A 26,002-nucleotide genomic window follows, 5' to 3' on the forward strand; every position below is an offset into this window, starting at 1 on the left:
TCCTAAGTATATTCAATTTTAACTGTATGTTTAAATCCATAAAACCAGTTTAATCTAAAAATAATATATCCGTTGTATATAAAATGCTACTTTCCCGTATACGTTCAACGCGTACTACAGTAAAAGTAAGCTTCACAAACTAATATTAATTCCGTTGCCATTGACATACATTAATTAGTCAACTAAAAATATCTTTTGATTTAAATTGGTAAATGAAATCCATCAATTCTAGAGGTATACATTTTGGTGCACTCCCCATGTTTTCTTAACATTTATAAACATATTTTACCCAAAGTTTACAAATGAATGTGCTATAACTTTAAGTGAATATAAATGATCCATATACTTACACATACCAATAAAACTGCTTAAACAGGTCATACACAATTACAATCCACATCTTATGTTTGCTCGTCTTAAATAAAATTAATAACAGAGTTTAAAATATACATTAATTTCTAAATGTAGAGTGCAGGCATGTTTATTGACCTGTCTAACAGTGACGTCAACAATGAAACTTCAAGAAGAGAACTCTTCGATTGAAACAAAGACAGTCTGCAATCCGAGCCAAGGTAAACTAACTCAGTGGCTTAGAACTTCTATCGTTTGTTTTCTCTTGTATAGTAGGATTTAGTCTGAAGAATCCAGACAAAGATTTACCCTTTTAACTAGCTTATTCAGGAATTGTGTACATATTTAGAATTTTAGTGTATGTTTACAAATTAAAATAAAGTCTTCAAAATATTTAGTAGTTTTCCCCCTTTTTCTCTATCATAAACAAACTCACTCATCAAGTGCGATATGCTTAAAAAATTATGCTCACCTTTTGACTTAAAAATGACTGTTAAGAAAATAAAAGGATGTGCTGTAATAAATTGAATTTTGCTCTAATGTGGTTTTGAAATTAATTATTATTTTACACAATGAATTGTGTTTTAAGGTATTTACGCATTAAATCCCCATAAAAAAATGTACTGTCTGAATTCTTTACTTGCAAATATTTTTTTAATTGCTGCTTATTCGTCAAATAAAAAATATAATTTTGTTTAACTAGGTTTAGTTGTAAAGCAATTATTTATCTTCAGAACAGGGTATTTTAAATATTGAATCCCTTGAACCCTGACCCGACCGTGGTTCTACTGTTTGGTCATAAAATATGCAAAATTCCATCTTCCCCCTGAGCGACGATGACAGGAAAGGATAGCAAAATACGACCTCAATTCGTTCATAAAACGTATGCCTAACGCAACAAAACAAAACTACATTGTAATACAGTAAGTTTGAATCATATTATATCAAACAGAAAACATTATTTATTAGTTATAGAACTGATAACACTCTATTTTTTACATTTTTAGCGAATTTCCCATATAGGGAATAAGCTATTACCGTAGTACTCATGGTAAGACCTGGACGCGGGACCGATGTTTTTTTCGTTTTGAGGTCCCTAGAGGCCAAAAACACCATCCGTTCAAATTCACATATATATATATATATATGTGTCCGTTAGCGCGATAACTCGAGCAAAAATGATCCGATTTTGATGAAATTTGGTATAAACGTGTAAACCTACATTTATTCGAACGAGTTTGCGATCCAGCATAATCGGACCATGGGAACAGGTGTTTATGGGGGTTTTATGGGGTAAAAATGGGGTTTTCCCATTGTTGACCGTAAAAACAAAAAAAAATGCAATTTCTTTCTAAACCGTTTTGTAGAGCTTAAAAAAAGAAATAATTTAGTATATTGAAGCGCTGTTGTATGCCTAACTGTCACGAAGAAAATTCAAAAATAGCGTAATTTAAAATTCCCATGTTATTCTTATGGAGAAAATGAAAATTGTTGTATTTTACTTGTTTATGGATATATATTGATAATATTTGTCAAATTTATTTATTTCATCGTATACTATTGGTCAAAAAACACTTTTTACCTTTCCCGTAGCAGCAAACCTAAGCACTCGTTAAATCTAATGTTATTAAATAGGGAATAAATTTGTATGGAAATGTAATCAGACAAGTTGAAATTACCTTAGTCTGCAGGTTTGCTGCGGCGGGGGTATGTTAAAAATTTCTACGGCAAAGTTCAACGACTAACTCATGCTATTTAACAGCTGTCCATCAGAATTGTTACGACGCGTTAGTCACTGGGATCGCGGAACGTCGCAACAATGGGATCGTGGAAAAACTCACCCGTCGTCGATAACTAAAACCACGGACTAAAGAGTAAACCATTACACATTCTATAGTCTGTGCTACAACGCTCAAGACTCATGTTTAACAATGTAATGTATAATTTGTTGCTGTTAAATACTCTAAGTAAAAACAGTCGTATTTCCCCTTTTACAGTAATACACTCTCAGTGGTATTAATCCGAATGTATATCATGCATAAACACAACCATTTCTTATAATATAGAATAATTAAAGTTAACATTTCTTAAACCATAGTACGAGCATAGCATTACGATAAACACAATTCAATAATAGTATTCACAAAATGAGGAACTGAGCTAAATATTACATTGAATTTAGTAAATATTAGTGAAAATAATACTACTCATAGCTGTTGATTACTTCCGTAATTGCATTGTAACGAAAATATATTTTTCGTGTCGAGTTATTTACCTATTTTCATGCTCTATTAATTTAAATACTATATAATACATACATAATTAATATTCAATAAATAATACAATAAATAATATTATAATACACTGTATTGTAACGCATAACGTTGGCTAATAAACTAACCAAAACCTATTTCACTGTCAGCTGATCAGCTGATCAGCGAGTCCTCTACTCGCATGACGTGATCGTTTCTCATTGGTCCATTGTTGTCTTGTAACTGTCGTTGAACTGTACGATGTATTTCATGTTACTACGCGTAGTATTCGTAGTGACCTTGTAGTTAATGTTGGTATCTGTATCGCGTAGTATTTGTGAGTGTGTTTTAGTATACAAGTAGTGAAAAGTGTTAGTGTCAAGTGACTCATTTAGTAATATTATTTATGCAGATTTTCCGTTATCACGTGCTTCTTTGTTATGACGATTCATTGCAGTATTAATTCTGGTAAGTATTTTTAACTATTCAACATTATTAAACAAGCTTAAATTCTACAGAGAAAATCAAATCAAAGTTGATTACGCAATGGTCTACTTGTTATTTTATGATAATATCCTACTCTAGGGTAAATAAGAATGATTAAATAATGGCTATATCATATTTTGTATTAGAAAATGACTAATTAGGTTTTCGCTGAATCAGTCCTTTATTTAGGCCTACTAAAACAACTGAATAACATTTGATAATGGCACTTCTAATGATAAAACTATTCCTGCTAAGCTCACAAGCTTTTGCAATTATTTTCAACTTTTTGGTTAAATATTAGCATAGCATTTTTATTAGACCTTCATAGTAATAGTTGTAAAAAAGTAAGCCCTTGTAAAATTTTAGTTTTATTAAATTTCGGAATCATTGGCTTAGCCTTTTGCATTTCTTACCATATGTGACTACTTGATAGTATTAAAATTGTTGATTGTTGATAGTGTTGATTGTTGGCGTTGGGAAGTACATAAATAACTATTTCTACATTTGCAGCAACTAAACAAAACTTTTTGAAGGTGTCGTTTTAAATTGTGTTTAAGCCTTGACTTAATCCAAACATTAGACACATTTACAAGAATATTATAAATACCAAGAGTATTTAGGTGCTCTGTTTTTAAATGTGATTTCGTATAAAAGAAAGTAATATAGATTTTATGGAATTATTGATTAAGTAAAATTGAAGCCACTTAAAATGAAGATACTTCGTGGGTATTATCTTAAGAAAATCATAAGTATTATATTTTATCCCCTATATATGCTATATATGCTACATATGCTCTGTTTAAAAGAACGTGAGTTATTAAGCTTTTAAAAACCATTAATGAATTCTCGGTTCTGTGGAATATTTGTTATCATTTCAAAAATAAATTACATTGCATCTATGCGTTGAAATTGTCAATAGAATATTTATAGAAGGAATTGCAAGCAAGCATTAGCTGTTGTGGCTCCAATTTAATTGGAAAATGTCCCAGTATTTTGTGTCATAATTTCAATGGTTTAGTATAAAAATTATATAACCTTAGAAAATACACCCAGTAGGTATAGGCATACTAAATGCTGTTACCTGTTGTGGTACTTACCTTAGATAAGCTTTTAAAGCTTATTCAAATGCACCAATTAAAAACAACTTTGTTTGCAGGTTAGTGGTTGCAGTCGTACCAAAGGTAAGAATTTATATCTCTGAGTGTATGATTTTACTTGTATCCAGGCTTCGGGTAGGTTTTCTATACGAATACGTTCTCCACTTTGAAGCAGCTAACAGAAAAAATATAAAAAATCGTCGAATAAAAAAAAATGGTACTATTTCAACCGCTGGAAGGGAAGATTTGTTTGACAGTTGTCATTGTTGGCCAGTTAACCAAAATGTCAATGGAAAGAAGACTATCAACAAACGCAATTTTGTATATAATTCAACAACACTCCGGATGATTTTTTGTATCGATACGTTGTTTAAATCGACGCTGAAAATTTTAATTTGAAGTCGTCAAAAATAAAATGTCTTGTGTCTACGTTTTTAAGCAGCATTTTATTCTATTGTTGTGTCTGAAAATGTTGTAGCCTATACAGGGTGTTGAAAATGTCTGGAACCAACATTATATCTGGTGAGTGGTTAAAGAAAAACAACTGATATTTTGTGTACGGATATACTATGGTTTTACCTATCTTTTGGTACCTTATGAAAATTTTTACCACTTATAGGGAACGTCCTGTGGAGGATGCAGTAAAAAGTTTTAATGGAAGCCTATGGTAAATGATACATCATTTCAAAGGCCATTTTTTTCTGAGTAAGGAGCCACAAGTCTCATCTCAAAAGGACCACCCTAGCAAAAATGGCGACTGTTTGAAATTTAAAAAACCACTTATAGGGAACGTTCTGTGGAGGATGCAGTAAAAAGTTTTAATGGAAGCCTATGGTAAATGATACATCATTTAAAAGGCCATTTTTTTATGAGTAAGGAGCCACAAGTTTCATCTCAAAAGGACCACCCTAGCGAAAATGGCCACTGTTTGAAATTTAAAAATTCCGTTCCCTATTAGTGGTTTTTAAAATTTCAAACAGTCGCCAATTTTGCTTGGGTGGTCCTTTTGAGATGAAACTTGTGGCTCCTTACTCAGACAAAAATGGCCTTTAAAATGATGTAACATTTACCATAGGCTTCCATTAAAACTTTTTACTGCATCCTCCACAGGACGTTCCCTATAAGTGGTAAAAAATTTCATAAGGCACCAAAAGATAGGTAAAACCATAGTATATCCGTACACAAAATATCAGTTGGTTTTCTTTAACCACTCACCAGATATAATGTTGGTTCCAGACATTTTCAACACCCTGTATATGTATCTTGGTATGATTTTTCTTCGTTATTTCACTGTTTGTGTCTTGTGTCTTGCTAATAAAAGTCCAATATGATGTGAACGGTAACCATCATTAGGGATAATCAAAGATACTCTAACAATCATAAGGTTAATTAATCCTTTCATTGCACAAATTGATTAAAGGAGAATTAAAAGTAGTATGAAACGGACAAATATCGAATTCATATTTTTAAATCAAGACAGTATAAATGTACAATCTGTCAAAAATAAATCCAAAACGAAATTACTTGGATATAGAATGCGGATTTAGATGGGCTATTAAATTTTTGAAATTTGTAAATTGATTTGGTTTTATCTTACTTTTTTGGTAGTAAAGTGAAATAAAAAAATATTTATTTTACATGGGTTTGGCTAAACCATGGGCATACGTGTGTTGTAGCCCCGGAACTGTAAAATAAAAATCCTTTTGGAACTGATGAAAGGCTATGTAAAACCAAATATTTTATTGGAGGAGGCTATGCATGGGTCCATTGGTGTATTGGTTTTGGAAAAAAATATTTAATGTATAAATACAGGTTAATTATAGTGCAGGCCATACCTTGATAAATAGCTGGTAGTTTTAAGCAACATAGATGTAAAGATCTCAGGGTTGCTAAATAAGCATTGGAGAAAACGCAATGCAAAATTCATATAAATGCCTTTGGTCACATCGTATTGGTCAAGTTTCAGTTGAAGCCAACCAAAGGTAGGAAGTATTTATTTTTGGTTATCTTAGATTTGTGTGTTTTAATTTAGCCTGGATACAAGGAAATATATCTGCCAACATAAATTCTCTGAATTGGCTTTACTATGACATTTCCTAGTACCTGGTAATGGTTAAAGAGTGACTTGAAATAAAATTTAAATTAATATATAAAGGCTTCATTTCATTTAGTGTTGAACCATGTCAAACCCAAATAACATGCATTTGATATAGGAAAATTAGGTTTTTTGTTATTTACACAAAAACTAAAAGAGATACGAAGTAAGTGTAAATTACAAAGTTGTTAGGAATTGAAAAACCTATAAAATGATGTGCCACTTGACATATGTTGCTATTTGAAAATTTTGAACAATGAGCATTTGCAAATTTTCAAAAATAAATTTTTTTGGAATTTTTATTTTTTCAAAAAACCGTTACTTGTTGCATATCACAGTAAAGCTAATTTCATAACGAGTAAGAAAATGCAACCGGAGAAGTGCTAAATGCATTGGTATAGGAAATACAGAGTATTAAAAAAATATAGATTTCTTTCAAAAAAACTGCCGCCATTTTGAAACGGAAAAAGATAATTAATTTCTGTTTTCACCAAAATGTTTGTCTATTTAATACCTTTAAAATGATGTATAACATGACATATGTTTACATTTGAAAATTCCGAGATTCGAACTAGTGATCCTCAGTTTTTGGCACACCCTGTATTTGAAAAAAAGTTAAAAATATTTTTACGTTTTTCCTTGGGGTTGATTTAGTGGGAAATTATTTTATTTAATCCTTGTACGTTAAGCCGTTATCCCGTAATCAATTTGAGACACCTCTCGTGGGACACCCTGTATATGTTGTGCAGATATAGCAATGTTATATTTTCGTTAACTTCGGAACCGTGAATAGTGTGAAAAGAGTTCAGAGTTGTAAAGTTTAGTTGATCAACTAATATCATATCAATATGAACTAAAAAACCCACTGTGACTTCTGCAGCGTTACTAATAAAGGTTGGTTTCTTTGGTTTAAATTATTATACAGATTTTTTCTTTTACTAAATATAATTATCTTTTTTGTACAGGCTGGTATCTTGGCCCTAGTAATATGTGTTATTCTATTAATTTTAGTATTATTAATTTACTATTAAATCTTTGAAAGGCTCTGTAGTATTTTTTTAAATGGCCTATTTTTACTTTGTTGGGATATTAAATCAGTTTACTAACGTACTAATGTACATATTACCTTTGTAAATCTGGGCCTTCAATATAAATTGTAGTCAACTATATATTATTGACAGGTGTGCATATAGAGATTAAACTTCCTGCATTCGTTTCAATATTGTATTAGGGAGTAATTAATTTTCGAGGATATACATTATTTTGATTACTCTCTCTTCTTGAAAATACCCTTATAGTTTTTAGATAACTCAACTAAACTCGAAAATTGTAAATGAAGTATATACTTCAACGGACTCGACATGTGGTAAAGTCTGCAAAGTCAACTAGGAAAATCCATCTATTGTACCATTCGTTATTCTGAAACTTATCCAAGCTTTATCCAAGACTTTATTTACAAATCCATCCTAGTTTAGGAATTCTATAAAGAATTTAAATCTCTAAGGATTGTTATCATAGAAAGATTAATCACTTTTCAATTTCACAGATATTTTATTTTGTATTTTAAAAGTTTGCTCAGGCTATATACCAAAGGTGTATCTTTGTGTGGATTGCCACAAATCTCTGAACGTATAAAACAAACTCCTTAATGGCCAAACTCAAACCATTCTCCCTGCAGTTGAGGTAAACTACGTTGTAGCTAAGTTAGAGAGCAATATATCGAAAACGCGGCTTGAAACAATAACACCATTTACACAGATTTACCTATAATATGGAGATGTACTAAGTTTACCATCACATTACAACTTATTATTTACACTTTTCTATTATATAAATGTATGATGTACATTCGGATAATGGAAAACGCTCGTTAAAGGTTATTGATAGGTAATGATGATCTACTAGGGTGGTCTGCCATTACACTTTAGACGAATAAATGAGCGAAGCATTATTTAAAGATTGTCAATGGCTAAAGCAGCTAACAACCTGAAATATGTTCCCTTTCAACAGATTCACCGTTTGTTTGCCCGATATTATTTAAGTTCTAAAGAATGACAAATTTATCTGATACAGTAGTTCATTTATTTAGCTAAGAACAAGAATAAGAATTGATAAAAGGTTATTAGACATGTGTATTTGACATTTCGTTTAAACGGTCAACAGCTTCTTTCTTCTTTGCCCAAGATGGAATTGATTGGCTATTTGTCTATCATTATCAGCTTCTTCCGCCACTGCTTCATCTGGTTCTTCTTGTTGAGGACGCCACTCTCTTAAATATTTGCATTATTGGTGCGACGACCAATATTACGACGTGGCCTTTGAAACATGCTCAAAACAAAGGTATATCAAAACTGTTACTTCCATTGATAAACTGTTACATTCCAACTTTAACCTAGGATGAAAGTAAACATTTAAATGTAAACAAAACAGTTACAAACAATTAACATATGTTTATCTTATTTAAATGAAACGAGATAAACCCATATGACATGAACCCAATATAATTTTTCTTTCAACTTACATTAAAATAACAAGCGAAATTGCGTGACCCGTAAAATAAAATCCAGAAGGAAATTTGCAAATATTTTTTACCTAAACATTGTGCTCAGTATTCTTTAGCTGTTGGCCAAATTTCATATCAATTGGTCAAGCCATTACATTCTGATGCTCTTACAAAGAAGTTACAAAGTGAGGGAAAGTGAGCTTCGCTCAATCAGTAACTTTGACCGAGTACTTTCCCATGAGGAAATTGGTTTATTCATCCTTGAATTTGCCCGTCTACATGGGCCTCGGTCCTGTAGTACAATGTATTCTCATTAAACACCGCAAAGGAGCGTTAGATTGAATCTATATCATTTCAAGTTGCCGCGTCAGATCGTGAATCTATCGCTGCCGCGAACTGATAGTCAGTTGGGCTACCAACTAATAAATATGTGAAATATTTAACAAAATTTAGTAAAATATTAACTGATTGCACAGTTACTTTTTTGTTGTTCATATCTACTCAAGACTATAAGGATGTAACTTCTGTTTACGTAAATGGAAATACTCTTACAAACAAAATATGGTGAGTTATGCAAGTTAACCTCGGGTGTCTGTTAAGTCAATTTATTAAAAAATTAAAAAAAATTGTAATACAAACAAAAACATAAAAATGTAGAGTGATTTTAAGAAAAAATACCCCCGCCAAAGCAAACCTGCCGACTAAGCGAATTTCCATTTGTCTGAATTTATTTTCAATTAAATATATTTAAATAACATTAGGTTTAACGAGTACCTAGGTTTGCTGCTACAAGGAAACTAATAAAGTGTGTTTTTTTGTAAAATATTGATAGCTTAGTATAAAATAAATAAATTTGCCAAGTTTGATAAAAATATATCCATAAACAAGCAAACAACAACATTTTACAATATTCTCCATAAAAATAACATGGGAATTTTAATTTTACAATTTTTTTAAATTTTCTCCGTTACTAAAAACCGAACAAAAATACTTTTATATACTAAATTATTTGTTTTTTTAAGCTCTTTTAACAGGTCTAAAGAGAAATTGGGAAATTTTGTGTTTTGAGGGTCAAAAGTGAGAAAAACCAATTTATACCCGATAAAACCCCCCGTAAAGCCCCGTTCCCATGGTCCGATTATGCTGGTTCGCGATCCCATTCAATTTTATCCCGCTTTACACCTTTAAACTAAATTTCATCAAAATCGGACAAAAATTACTCAAGTTATCGCATTCACGGACTTATATATATATATACACGGCCGCGCCCGGGAAGCCAGTCACATAAAATATACACTGGAAGTCAGTCAGTTGCACCCCCCAATATATTTCAAGACTATGATATATATATAATATATGTTGGTAAATATCTTAAGCCTAGACATATCTGAACGTATATATCTCTTTTTTTCTTAAAAATACTAAAATATAATTACGTAAAAAATGCTATGCTAATGCAGTCACCACCGCATTTGCATGGGAAAGCCAGTCACGTAAAATTTGTGCTGCTAAGCCAGTCACTATATATTTTACCGCATACCACTGGAATCCAGTCACTGAAAATCCACCCGGGTATCCCGTCACTTCAGTCACTTTCACCCCTGCCCTTCTACTTTGTGATATTTATTTGTTCTACAAGCTTGAAAATCCGCACCTCAAACAAATGGATTATGCTTCAGGCATTGAGCACTCTCATAACCCATCTTTCGCACTTCATTTTAATTAGTTGTCTTCCAGATTACTTAACAATTACTATTCTACAGATTAAATACCTAAATGTCAATGTAATCTTTGGTTGTCTTAATAGTCGTCCTGGCAACTGTGGATACAAATATGTACCGTACTAATTCGCAAGCGTAAGGTGGGAAGTTATTGCTTTATAGTCGCACAATTAGGCCTATTGTTGAGTCCTTGGAGGCAAGCGGCCATCTTGGATGATTTCAAAAAGCTGCAAAATTTATCGTCCAAAAATATTTTTCAAATACCAAAGTGTTTATAATTTAAATAGCTAGTATACTGTGGGATTAGAAATGTTCTTTGTAGTTTTGAATTATTCTCCAAGGGAGTCCATAAAATAAGTTAACGGTCACGGTCATCTTGGAAAAAGGCCAACTAATACGAAAACAATATCCTGTGTTGCGCGGGCCGTAGCACACAAATAGTTTTCCCGCCTCAAACAATCAAAGGCGTGTGGAACAAGGCAAAATTCTTGTCTCTTTTGTGGCGAGAGGTAGGGGCGAGCCTAACGGGTTCCATTGATGGGCTACCCGGCTACCGACCGACCTGGAGTAGCGACTAGCGAGCCAGTGGATGGTTAAAGGTTCTGCCGGTTATTTCCATCTTATTGCTGGTTCTCGAGCTTTTTGAGCTCGTTGTACAGTGAAATATTACTTCCCTATTTTATATAGCCACAATCAAAGCGATTTTTACAAGAAAGAATGAAGATATAGACTCAGTGATGTGTGGTTACTTAATTAAATCATGTTCCTTGATTGTTTACCCTTTTGTAAGAGCCAATAATCAATCAACTTATATTTCTTTATTTTTCGATTTATTATCTATATCAATTCAAAAGGTAGCCCTGTACCTGGTTAACAAATATACCGATTACATTTAACGTGTTTTCTTTGAGTTACGCCCCATGGGATTCCAAAGTTTCACAATGTTTACATTTTTGAAGAATGTAGATAACAGAATGTTTAACGAAGTCAGCTTTAAATGCTGTCAATAAAGTTCTTTGATTTTGCGGTCCAAAAGGTAGAAACGATTCGATTTGTGAAACTTTTAACTTTTGCTACGAGCCTGTTAATTGGCGATTCTGACATTCTTAATTTAAGGAAGTAAACGTATTAACATGACGTGTTTGGAGTGGGATTTGAAATATGTGACGTGTATCAAACTTTTTCTCTTCAAAATCCTCTCCGATGTAAAACACAGGTACGGCAGCTAGGTTTATTAGAATTCAAAAGTTTTTTAATTGTCCTCCAATGTTTAGAAATTATTTTTCGATCAAGTTGTTTAATGAATAAATAATTGTTTTGCCAAATTATGTTTAGAAAACAGGAACTAAAAATAGATCAGGAAATAGATATTTTAGTTCAGAAAACAAAGCCAATCAAATAGGCCTACGTACTTTTTAAATAAAAACACTGGTCAGATGGTTTTTAACTTTGCTGTTTATTTACTTCAATAAATTTCTAATAAAAATCACCACAGGTACTAATAAATAAAATTAGAGTTTTGTCTGTACATTGCTCAGAATCATCAACTTTTAGAATATTTTTACGTTTTAAACATTCAAGAATCCGAAAAAAGTTTCATCTCAATTCCGTTATTATCTCAATCATCAATTATTATCTCAATTCCGTTGTTGTCTATCTTCCGTCTGTCCGTCTGTCCAAAGGCCATTTTACGCGGCCTTCTCCTGAAAACGAGAGTACCTATCAAGATCCTCGAATCATTTTAATGTATTTACTGGATTGGCGAAAGTGTCTTTAGCTATTAAAATATGGCCTCGCTACTTTGTAAAAAAACTTACGGACGTTTAAAACCCAATTTTGTGCGATTTTTGTCAAGTTTTCTCACAATGTTTATCACATAATCATCATATGAAATAGCGAACAGCTGTTCGGATCAAGATTATTTTTCTCTAGCTGTCACTGATATGTTTACATTGAATATTGTTTACAAATACCGCAATCATTTCAGATCAAGTTTCAAAAGCAAATCCAAACCAAGTTGGATTAAAACCGTTTTTCCTTACATAACGGATTTAATTAATCGCAAGTGCAATAATGTGTAGGGTAACCGTAAATGAAAATAGAGCTTCTTTGTGTATAGAATTTCTATCGAGTTTTGGGTTTATAACCGGGGAAAAGACTTTGACTCAGTGTTCTATATGCCTGGGAAACTTACATTTTTTACATAAGCGTTACCAATAGCTTACATATAAGGTTTCAACTCGTTGACGGCACTTCAATGGTGGTTGTGTAAAGTGTTTAGAGACAACTGCAGTGGGTGATTGTAACAGAGGTTTACGGATTATGCTCAAATCGTATTTCTAATGTGTCTTCTCAACGCTATGTGCTGCTTGCTGGACCATACGTCCAACAGACCAATTATCCATCTCTTGGGTTCGTAGGCTTAAACAATTATTCATAAGTTGGTAGCGCATATAACTCAGTGTTCCGTACGGACAGGCCAAGAGCACCTTTGATAGTGAAATTTCCAACCTGAATGTTTAATGGCGAGGTTGAGGTAAGTGTGCTCAGTACATAATGACACTCTCTCAAAAAAGTACTAATCCTAACCCAAAAAATATAGATAGGTAGCTTTAGGCCTACAGAGGATGAGTGTTTATATTTATGTCACTTATATTTACATGTCTGTGGTTAGGTTTTGGTTATGTTTTTAAGATGGCTATAAGCTTAGGACTAGATATCAAATAAACTCCCAATTAACTTATAGTGCAGCCTAGCCCTAATTTGTCAGTGTCAATGAAATAGTGCAATATCAAGGACAACCAAACTTGGATATACAACCATGTTTATACCTTTGGTACTCACCAACAAGGATCAACCGTAATTATTTTCAGTCAGAAAGTGTCCTGAGTTTCCAGAAAATTGTAACTTATTACATTTTAAAAATTGAGGGTAAATTAAACGTTTCGGTTCTGGTTTTGGAGCGAGTCCAAGTTCTTGCAGTGACTAATACTTCAAAGGAAGGAAGGTGGGAAGATTTTCATACTACTAATAGCCTTCTTTGAATTCAGCGTGAAAAATACTGGGTAATTTCTATAGTTTCGGCCATTTAGGGGAACCAAACAAATTTTTAAAAACTCTTCTATCTCATCATTTCAGTAAACTATGATATTATTATTTGAATAGAAGTTAAATGTCAAGAAAAAAATACCGCAAATTATTATTTTTGGGATAGCATTACATTGACCAAGGAATACTCTCAAAGTGTAAAGTTTCCCGAACAAAGCTCGGTCCCCAGCTACTTGTCAAACAACGCAATAATGTACGTTATTTCATAAAATTTGTACCTGAGAAATGTACAAATGGAAAATGCATTTCTCGTAAGTGTAAGCAAATCTTAAAATGATAGGATTTGTAATGATACGATCTTAAAACGAGCAATTCAGTATTCTTATTCAAAACACCAAACACCCGCCACTGGATCAAAATATGCCCGCACGGCGCAATCCGGCACGGTGGGAAGCCCCTCTCGTACAATTTAAATTACGTACATAAGCCAAAAATAAAAAAATATGATTTAGAACATTTCACTTTTTGTATACAGAATCCACTGTTTTTAAACTAACCTGACCAAAAAATAAAATAAAGTAGTAGCCGACAAAAAAAGTTCCGTGGAAATTTGCTATGTCACGTTTCATAAAACATTAAAAATAATCGACTTTATTTGAATATTTAAAATGAAAAGTACCGGGGGACCGAGCCGTGGCTCAGTATGTATATTTCGATTTTAAAAGCAATATAAAGGAAACTCGTGTTTTCTTTATAACTAATTTCGGCTTTTATTGTTTAAGTTTCAGTGGAATTTTAATTTACTATGATGTAACTTTAAATGGACAATGCAACACATTAATTTATTTTAATCTTACACATTTCTGTTATTGTAAATAAATCATAGAAATTAAAAAAAAATAAAAGTTGTATTTTTTAAATACGTTCCTAATGAATGAATTAATATGCGATCACAGGTTAATACAGTAGCAATCAACTACACAGCATTAAAACAGCACAGTGTATGTAAGGGGTGTGATTTATTTCTTGGTACTAAATTAAGTCATTCTTCAAGTATAAGTAAAACTTCAGCATGGGCATACTCTCTAACGTACTATCATATGATGGATTGGCAGATAAGTCCGATTCAAGCTTATATTGCTTACTATAAAGATTGTTGTAATACAATTAACTTTAACTAGTGGTCGTCCAGTGGTCGAAAACTCGACCAAAAATATGTAATGTACAGGTTTCAAATGATTTAGGCCTAAAACTTTTTTTCCCCGTGTGAGTAACTAAGGACTTCTGGATAATTTAAATATGATATTTATATGTTTCTTACTCAGGAACTATGCCGTTCCGGGACACTATATAAATGGACGTTAACGTGATTATAAATTTGCATTTTACATAGTCAAACTACAATAGGTATTGCGCAACCGTGATATGTTAAGTCATTAACCTTGGTTTACTAATAAAAAACTACACCGTATGCTTACTCAAACAAAACAAAACTTGCTTACTGTACAGCAATAAATCACGTAAAGAACAAAACAAAATGAAAATGTAGACTAGAAGACTACTGATACGGTAGTCATCCTAGGCTACTACTACATGATGTTTCAGAACAGAAGTATGGGAATAAAAATATTAAATAACTCATAAAACACCATAAAATTATAGTACTGTACTTAAGTCTTTCTGGTAATAATAACAATGATAAAAATAAGATAAAGATAAAAATGATGTAAAACACCTCTTATTATTTCTCTTTGTTCTATTCTTTCTTTGGTTTCTCTACATCCACAAGTTGTCATGGTTACTAATCACCCAACGACCCAACCACAAAATATTGTAGTGTTGTGACAGCAGACAGAAGCAGACGATTGTCAGTATGTCAGTGTCAGAGCAAGATTGTCAGTCTGTAGGTGCGAGCGTATAGGTTGACCTTGACGATACTGATCGATATTTCTCCGTTTTGCTTCCATCTTATTTTTGTTAAATGAACTGTAATATTTCAATAATTGGGAACCTACTGCACATAAAAATTACCGTAAATAGTTAAATATATCGTTCATATCGAAATATTAGACTGAAAAACACAGTTAATAAAACATTTTCTTGGGATTTGTGAGGTTATATAATATATAGGCATCATGATGATGCGACTCCAGTTAAGCGAGGTTCTACTGTATTTGCAAGTTAAAGTTACAAATAGAAAACCCATTATGGTTTGTATTCAATGACCGATGTATTATACAAAATAAATTATAACTTATTTTGATATTAATCAGCAGCATTTATTACAGCTTGCAGCACTTATTGGTATATATAAATATCCCAGTTACTATTAGTAAAAAAAAAAATAAAACACAAAATTGTGTGGCCATTCAATTTTTATAAACACAGTGTTAAACATTTGACTCTGCAGAATACCGGATGGTAAAGAGTATTTGGTTTCAAGAAAATAAAATAAAAAATAGTTTAACCTGCTTTACTATTTATTTTGAAAAATAATAGATAGGAAACCATAAGGATAGGTATGGGATTGAACTGAAATAATTGCAGGAAAACTTAAATCGTAAAGTCCACAATCTGTACATTGTTAGAGAGCGAGAGAGAGAGAGAGAGAGGGAGAGAGAGAGAGAGAGAGAGAGAGAGAGAGAGAGAGAGAGAGAGAGAGATTTGATAAGGAATCTGAAAAGTAAACAAATAATCGTTTCTGGCGTTCGTTATATTGTACCCGCCTCCCCCCCGTATTTGCACTCGTGACCACTTTTTGTTGCTTCCTTATCCTTCGCGTTACGCAATTGCGTAAAAAACAGTTCCAGTATCTCGGACAAGATTCACGTATATTTCTCGAGATAAAGAAAATCCGTATAGTTCCCGGTCCGTGGAAACACTGTAAATACTAGGATAAAAAATATTGTATAAAGGAGAAGTTGACTAAAATTTCAACTGAAGGTAAAAAAATCAAAATAACTTAAAATATGAGATGATGAACGGGTAGGATCAAGATTCAACCAATTATAATTAATTAATATTCGACGATCCTTATTAGAGGTGCATCATATTTATTTGGAGTATGAACATGTTTAAACATTAACACGTAGTTAATCACTATCCCAACACAAATAGTAACAAGGAGTAAACGAAGGTTACAGACCGCTGGGTTTTATCGCTACAAAGTAGGGTAGGGTGCCGTACTGGCTACTCCACGATAGAACACACGATGAGACAGTCTCCGCATTGGTATTGCAGTTACGCTTATCGACACAGGCAGCAGCACCGGTTTGCTGTTTTCATACGTATAAAGTGCACGGGAAGCCATACCTGACTGGCTTATGGGAGAGCTGACTGGCTTTCGGGCGGGTGACTGCCACATCGAGTAAATTACCAGCGCACTGACTGCCAAACCGGGTGGGCACAAAAGTATATATATATATACATATATATATATATACATATATAAAAATTTGAACAAATGGTGTTTTTGGCCTCTGGGGACATCAAAATGAAATAGTAAATCGGTCCCGGGTCTAGGTCTTGCCGAGCCACCTACGGTAATAACTACTTCCCTATAAGGAAATTCGCTAAAAGTAACACATAGGCTTGCCTAACGTCACGGTTATTTGCAGTACTACCTTTTTCATTACATCCAATTTTACACATGTTCCATGAAGTGATGAAGAATCTTTATCTAACTTTATGAGGGGTTAAAACTTTGCGGTTTTTTAAACAGCAAAACTGACTTTGTAGTACTTGTTTTTACCACTAAAGCTGCTTGAACAGCCAAACAGATTTAGTTTCTAAAATATTTTCACAATGGGTTTTGACCCAGTCATGATATTGTATCTCTAGTAATATTATATCCGTAACTTTTATCTAAATCCCATCCTTATCAGGGTAGGTATAGCCTATTTCTTGAATAAATTTATAATATACCCAATAGAACAAATCCACCTTGAAAATGATATGATTTTAGTAACACTTGTGGATTAGTTGGTATATTTTTGACCAAGCAGAATTTTAATAAAGTGGATTTTTTTAAAAATACAAAAATGTAGTGAGTAAACTGAAAAATATGATTATAGGGATATAACATCATTGACAAACTTCAGTTTATACCATATTTCATTTGATTTTGAAGGGATTTACTTGAGCAAATAAGCGTATCAGAAAAGAAAATTTGGCTTTTCGAGGATGAGCGTGCCCTGTACTATATTAACTTAATATTCTAACTTTAAGTGTTATAAAAAGATTGACTAGTCGAAAGGCAAACTGATGGTTGTAGAACTACATACAAGCCAATGGCTACAACTTTCGGTTAATATTCGTAATTTAACTTTATTTAAGGTACATGAATGTATGGCCGATATAAAGATTCAATTTATTTCTGCACAGGAACTTGATCAAGTATTAAATCCTGAAGTATTGTGATTGATATTCTTCTTTCGTCCAAGTTAAGGAAAATCCCTAGAATTATGTTACTGCAGAAAGATCAAGTAACTTTTCTAGTGTCACTTGTAGGCGGTTTGCGTGGCTGAGACGGTTAGAAAACTTTCTCTCTGGTAAATATATACACGGCCCTGACCTTTGAAATGTCTAACCCGAAGCTATTGTTCCCACTACGTACCTATAGCTTTTATTGAATTTTATTAAGTGTTTTTTTTTGTAGTCACAATATTTTTTAAATATATTCTCCTAAAGCTCTATTTTCATTCTTCTAAAAGGTTGTGCCTAACTCCATCAATGGAAGAGTATGCATATTTTGACAGAAAATATTGCATCTTTAGGAAATAAAAGTACCTCATAAAAAATTATCACTAATTAATCTTTCTTACTTTTTAGCATAGAACTATTAGCAGAAAGCAGAGGAGTAAATAGGCCTACCTGGCGCTAACCACCGAATATAGTTTTTCCCCCAAAATGAGTTGGGGTGCACTGTGTGCGCTTTTACATAGTGATGCTCCCTAATTATATGTTATTATTATATCTGTTAGTCTGGACCCATTAATTAAATGCATTTATATTTTAAATGTATTGCACGCGTGGGTTCGTATCCCACCCTCGTTGCTAACAATAATATGCTACAACACAACAATGGATATTGTAAAAATGTTATTGTTATCTATTAAACAGGCTATACAGTCAGCTTAAATAGCCAATAATAATTCAAAGGTAGTTTTATAAATGATCCAACCAATTTAAAGGGGGAAAATGTTTAAATTGTTTCATTGTATATAACTAAACAGCGAATTATGTTACTTTCATTGATTGGTTGGAAGTAGGTATTGTGAACTGTCTTGCTAATGTTAAATACTATTTGTAGAGTTGAATGCATTTCGGTTGCTACCAAAAGTTCTACGAGTTGTTTTATTTTTGACTAAGATGCCACAAGTGAAATTAGGGGTGTAAAATATAAAACTTACAACGATCAGTTATGTATATAATTATTAGGCCTTAAACAGTGAAGCAAAAAAGTTTAAGATAAAAACTACGAACAGTTTCGGAGTAATGAACTGGCTTATGGCTACATTGAGAATACGATAACATTGACTTATTCAAGGCCAAGGTCAGAGCCCTGTAAGATATATTTACCCGAGTGAAAGTGGCAATCCTATCTAACTCTTGAAAACCGTTTAGAAGTGATTACGGTACTGCTTACGAGAAAGTGTCGGTAATAGGACCTGCTGCAAGTTTTTCAGGGTTCCAATTTTTACTTGTAATGACCGTAGTTAATTGTTCTAAAACTAAATAACGATACAAACCTAAAAAGATAGTACTACCCAATAAACATTTACTATGTCTCCTTCTCCACATTCCACAAATCTGAGGAGCCATCCATATCTTAGTTTTTTGCTGTAACATGTTTAACTTCTTTTTTTAAACTGAAAGCAAAAACTAAAACTACATTTATAAACATACACATATAACAACACAGCACATATAACAAACACAGCATTTCTAGCTGTACTCAATCTATAAGGTATGAAAATTAAAGTTATAACTGTAACTCGTAACTGTTTGTGTTGTACCTTTATGTAAAACTTACTTTACTGGAAAAATGAAGAAACCAAACACAAAAACTTCCGATGCATTTATCTTTAGAAAATTGGCGTAGTTTTTTTTCATTTTGGTATATAGAACTACGGGAACGATGTTTGATGGTAGAAAATAAGTCTTCAAGATAAAGATAACTCATAGCTATCACTATAACCTCCCTAAGGGATAGAAAGAGACAATTCGGTTCTTCTCAATATTCTGTTTCTGACACAACCTACCATTTCAACTTTTCTTCCTAATTTATGTCAAAGAAGTCAGACTTAACAATTGAATATTTTAGTAAACAGTAAAATAAGATGCTGTGGCTTGTATTGTTGAAGGTAAATTGATTATGGTAAAATTTCCAATTCAATATTATTTTTTCAATACCAAGTTTTAAATTATATTATTGTATGATGACTCATTTACTTTGATTCAAATATGTAAGTTAATTTCATCATCTGCAGTTAAATTGTATACACGTAATTAGAATTATTAAACTATTTGTAAAACAATAATAGAGATAAGTAAAATAGTATAAAATGTTTTTCTAATTTTTGACTTGTAAAGATTAGTTTTTAGAAAATCTAAAAAATTTGAGAATATTTGGAAACTTTAAATATTATGAGACACTATAAAAATAGGGATCAGATGGTTTTACCCATTAATTCACTTACTCACAAATAAGACAAGAAAGGATAATTAGGGTTTTTATAATGTTTTACAAAATGTTTCAGATTAATTATTCCAAATGTTTTGTTATTTCTGCGAGCCATGTGTTAGACATATTGCTCTCTAACTTAGCTACAACATACACAAGTTTATCTTAACTACAGGGCGAATGGCTTGAGTTTGGCCATTAGGGACTTTGTTTCACAAGGTGTAAGATTTGTGGTCGAGTAACTGAAGAAGTATCTTAAACGTATAGTTTAATTTTTGTGATATGTTTTACCATGTAAACTCTCTACTGTACTTAATCCGTACACTGAACAGGTGTGAATATGTTTTGCCACTTTTTAGCGAATTTCCCTATAGGGAAGTAGCTATTACCGTAGGTCTCATGGTAAGGCCTAAGCCCGGGACCGATTTACTTTTTCATTTTGATGTCCCCAGAGGCCAAAAACACCATTCGTTCATATTTTTATATATCTATCTATATATATATATATATGTCCATCCGCACGATAACTTGAGTAATTTATGTCCGATTTTGATAAAATTTGGTTTGAAGGTGTAAGGCGGGATAAACTTGAATGAGTTCGCGAACCAGCATGATCGGACTATGGGAACGGGGGTTATGGGGGGTTTTATGGGGTAAAAATAGGTTTTTCCCATTTTTGACCCTAAAAACACGAAATTTCACAATTAATTTTTAAACCATTTTGTAGAGCTTAAAAAACAAATAATTTAGTATATTGAAGCGTTATTATGCGCCTAATTGTTACGGAGAAAATTATAAAAAATTGTAATTTTAAAATTCTCATGTTATTCTTATGGAGAATTAGTCAACTGTTGTAGTTTGCTTGTTTATGAACATATTTTGATCGATTTTGGGAAATACTTTTATTTCTTACTAAATTATTATCATTTTATAAAAAAAATCTTTTTTCCCCTCCCTGTTGCAGCAAACCTAAGTACTCGTTAAACTAATTCTATTTAAATAGGAAATACATGTGCTATTTTTATGGAGGCATTTTAGTGTAAATCCAATCAGATTAATGGAAATTCGCTTAGTCTGCAGGTTTGCTGCGGCGGGGGTATTCTAAATATAAAAAGATTTATTTAAAATGTAGATTATCTTAAATACAAAAGTAATTTGGCTATCACCTTGAACAAAGGGATAAGAATAAGTTATATCTTTAATACTAAGTATCATCAAAAGATAAATAGTTTTAAAAAATCCACTATGACTTTTTACACAAACAAAGTAAACTTTACAAATGCTTTAAGCTTTTGAAGCGTAAATGTTTGACAATCTATAAACTGTTTTTGTCTATATCATGTACATAATCGCGAAACGCTATGATGACAGGCACTGTGTTTCTAAAATTTAAGAATATTTAACTTTGATACTAAAATGTTTATTGACATGCTTTTATCATAGATAAAATGTTTGTAAATCTACCTTCATGTTCTCGCAGGTAATTCAGTTTAAAATTAAACCACTTATTATAGATATAGCTCCCATACATTAGAGCACTCCTATCCTTCTATACTTATACAATAGTACAAGAGTACAATAATTAAAATAATCTTATACATTAGTAAATGTTACATATGTTTCTTTGCTTACGTAACTGTAAGTTTATATGATAAGCCTTACTCGTGTAAATTCTTGTTCGTATAAAATTAAACTGAAATCCTCAATCAAAATACATTTTTTTTGTGAATTTTACTTTTTATTTTTTGGATATTGTCAAATGTCGTATTTTGTTACCCTGTCACCACCGACACAAGGGTGGAAAGATAGAATTCTGAATTGTTTATGAGCAAGCAGGGGAAACAAGATTTCTTGCTAAAGTACGTGTTGTGGACATCTCCTTCAATTTTTGAAATGTTTTCTTCCCAATAGAAAATCTATGCTACAGCAGCAATATCGATGTTGAAAATTATCGTGGCCAGTTATAGAGCATAAAGCTCATATTAGGTTCGTAAGAATTGTTGATATTTATTTATTATTAGTATTATATAGTTTTGACTGTTGATAAATAAGAAATCGAGATGAATTAGTTTATGGTATTGACTAATATTTCTGTTTTGACTAATGATGTTTAAAATAAATAGTTTGAACTTTAATTGCGAGTGGGGCATGCCAGCCCATCATTAAAATCTATAAAACGTGAGAATTTGACACTAAATCACCCATTCTTCAGGTTATAGTTTTTTATTTTACAATTAAATAAAAATATTTCAAAGATTATGTAAGTAGTAACTTAGCAGGAAGGCTTAAAATAGTTGAAACGGGTTTAAGAGTAATGATTTTGGCCTATGGTTATGGGAGTATCCGATTATTGAAAATCAAACGAATTTTAAGTTTGTAACTTAATAAATTAATGTCCCTAAATTCATTGGGAGACATAAAAACTTAAAGAACTTTAAGAAGTTTGTATGGAGTTTAGTTAAGAGGCAATTGAAAGGACATTTTGTATTCAATGGAACTAGGAGGTTAAATAACTTTAGGAAAACTAATATTAATTAATTGATATTTATCTAAGTAAAGTAATTAAAGGATTGGAATGTAGTATAATATATTCAAAAAGCTGATGGATTTAAATAATATTTAATCCATAGTAAATAACCAGAATTTTCAATTAGAGTTGTCTGGGATTGAGGAAATATTAATATGCTCACTGATAGACGGCTTTTGTAATTAGTTTTCGTAATTGAACATTTTATGCTTTTCAGACATATGCATTAAATGAAGTAGTGGTTTTTAATGGTCATCGATCTGTTTATTTACCTGTCTACAACGCTTAAAATGTGCACCAAGTAAAAAAAAATTATAGAATATACTTAATTTTGTTACATCAATAGTTAAAGGAAATTGTGGTATATTCATTTTAAAATATTATTCATGTACTTTTTTACTTTCAGAAATCTGATACTACCAAAAGATTTATGGCAAGGTTTGATATAATCATAAAATGTACAATATAAAAACTAATTGAGCCAATTGAGCAGTTTTTTCATGAATAGAGCCAATATACAGGGTGTCCCGGAACTCTCTACCAATATTTTAGGGCATTGATCCTGGGTAAGAAACGTACTAAAATATCATATTTAAATTGTCCGGAAGTCCTTAGTCACTCACACAGCCGCCATTTTGTTTTTTCAGTTATTAATTTTTTTCTAAAGAATGGTTAACTATACGAAATGGAAACTTTGCACAAACATTTATGACAACTAGACAAAGCTGCAAAAAAATTATGAAGATTTTTCAAATTCATAAAACAAAATGGCGGCCATTTAAAATTTTCTTTCTTAAATAACTCAAAAACCATTGATTTTACAAAAATTTTAAATTACCGCCATTTTGTTTTATGAATTTGAAAAATCGTGATAACTTTTTGATAGCTTTGTCTAGTTGTCATAAATGTTTGTGCAAAGTTTCCATTTCGTATGTTTAACCATTCTTTAGAAAAAAATTAATAACTAAAAAAAAAACAAAATGGTGGCTGTGTGAGTAACTAAGGACTTCCGGACAGTTTAAATATGATATTTAGTTATGTTTCTTACCCAGGCGCAATGCCCTAAAATATTGGTAGAGAGTTCCGGGACACCCTGTATATATTCACAGGCTTAATGGAGTTAAAGTAGTCATAATTTATTTTTTAATGGAATAAGAAGTGTACTTGTGAGTCTATGGATAAAAAAATATACTCATGGACAAATATTGTTGATCTTTTTAACCACTAAGTTAGATATTGTGTCTATTCTTTTACTATGTATTGTTTACAATTTTAACCAATTATACATAGAACTCATTACAAAAGCAATTACATGATAAAAATTATTATTATTATTTACCAATGCTAAATGAATTGGTGCACGAAACACAAAAACGATTTTATAACAAACTGGTCTACCCTCCTCGCCAATCTTGCTATTTCCTGATGATTCGAAATCCCTTTGGAATCTGACAATGTCACGCCAATAATCAGCAAAATCTTCACTATCTCTCGCATTTTATCTCTGACAAACAGATAAAGTTGATTGATACGTGTGTATTAACAACCTGCTTTCCGTTCGTCTCACTCTCAGAGTAGTTAACGCTATCCGTTCTAATTTAATCACCTGTTCAGTGGTCTGTTATCTCTCATCACCTCCAAAGGTGTTATCGTTAAGTGCCATCACAACAAAGCAAGTCTACACAAACACTTGTAATGGAACCCCGCTTATAACCAAAATATAAAGGTTCGATCCTAGAAATGTCGTAAGGTTTGTCTTAGGTTTGATGGTTTGAAAATGAACCTTACTGACCCAGATCTTAACAAGTAGTTGGTCCTATTTAATAAGTTAATGAGGCTACACAGTTAATGCATTTTGAACTCTACACTGATTATGCAATCCAGCTTAAAGCCACACAAAATTGCAGCCTTGTCTTAAAATTATTAAAAACTGAAAACGACTTTAAAGTGAATATGTGATAAGATAATTCTGCTTAACTGTTAAACATGAAAACCCAATAACTACATCATAAATTCCAAGCCGATATCGGAATATTGGCACAGAACGCTCTCAATCGTGAAAAGCCTTTAGAAAGGTGGCGAACAGATGATTAGTTTAACTTGGCAGATCCTTTCAGTGGTTTAGAGCTTACATCGGGGACTAAATAAACAATGATGTATAAACTAAAGAAACATGTGTAACAATCATAATTAAAGATTTTTTTATTAATGTATAGCTGAGAAGTCAATTATGGAAATTTACTTGAGTAAGCCCTATACATGTTGCAAATGGTAATAATTTAATATAAAAAAATGAAGAAAAAGTTGCTTATGGAGTGGAGAGAAAGAGAGAGAGAGAGAGAGAGAGAGAGAGAGAGAGAGAGAGAGGATTATTGTTCGTTATTGTTGTATTAACTACTATTCGTTACTATGTAGTTAAAGAGTGTACATTTTCTATTATACTGTATGTTGAAAGGATCGCGTATACCACAAATTCAAACGAAATTTTTAGTTGATTTATAGACAGAACATTTGAAAAAATGTGAAAGGCTTTGAAGTATACATTTTTTCAAATACCCAAGCGGATAGGGGATTTAAGTGAACCCGAGTTTTACTGTACTGTACTAGATGTTAATGGATTTGTATTTAATTTTTGATCTATGTTAATAACCGATTAAAATGTTTTTAATAAAATACCAGAAGAACAAATGTTTTTTTAGAGTAAAGTACATTTCTACAAATGTTATAAAAGACGATCAAGTGTGTAATTGGTATGCGGTGGTATATAAACATAACTACCAATATGCATAAATCGTGTAATACCATTAGGTCTCTTAGATTTCCAGGTACGAACTTAGTTTTACCAAATTAGCAACTAACATGCTTCCTTACTTAACTTAATTCAAACCAACCTGGACCATGGATTTTCCAACATCCGGTTGTTTTTGGTAAATACTAACTACGTATATATTTGGTGTCGATGACGACGCAGGGATTTTCGAAGGTTTCAGTGGTTGTTTCACCTAGTCACTCATCACTGGTAATTTTACTGTTGTTGGTAAGACTGATTGTTCGCGGTAAAACGATATTTTTACTCAAGTTTCCCGTATTTCATTTTTTATCCGTTATAAGAAAAACAAACAACACACAAAAAAATGGCTTGTGAAGCCAAGTAAAATGTGCTCCTTAACAAAGTCTATTGATTTAATTCCAAGCGTCCATTCCTGGGCCTGGAAAACACGAGTTTTTAGTTCTATA

The 26,002-nt window shown here is 32.1% G+C and overlaps 1 protein-coding gene across 1 annotated transcript in view; it reads left to right on the forward strand.

Annotated features, from left to right (window-relative positions):
- Positions 1-26,002, forward strand: part of LOC128985255 (cytochrome P450 4g15-like) — a 68,176-nt gene that overhangs the window by 29,851 nt on the left and 12,323 nt on the right. The window lies entirely within an intron of this gene.

The sequence above is a fragment of the Macrosteles quadrilineatus genome, unplaced genomic scaffold (genome assembly GCF_028750875.1).
Source record: "Macrosteles quadrilineatus isolate MER2022 unplaced genomic scaffold, UCM_ALF_1.0 Scaffold_2__2_contigs__length_208266976, whole genome shotgun sequence".
Lineage (NCBI taxonomy): Eukaryota > Metazoa > Arthropoda > Insecta > Hemiptera > Cicadellidae > Macrosteles > Macrosteles quadrilineatus.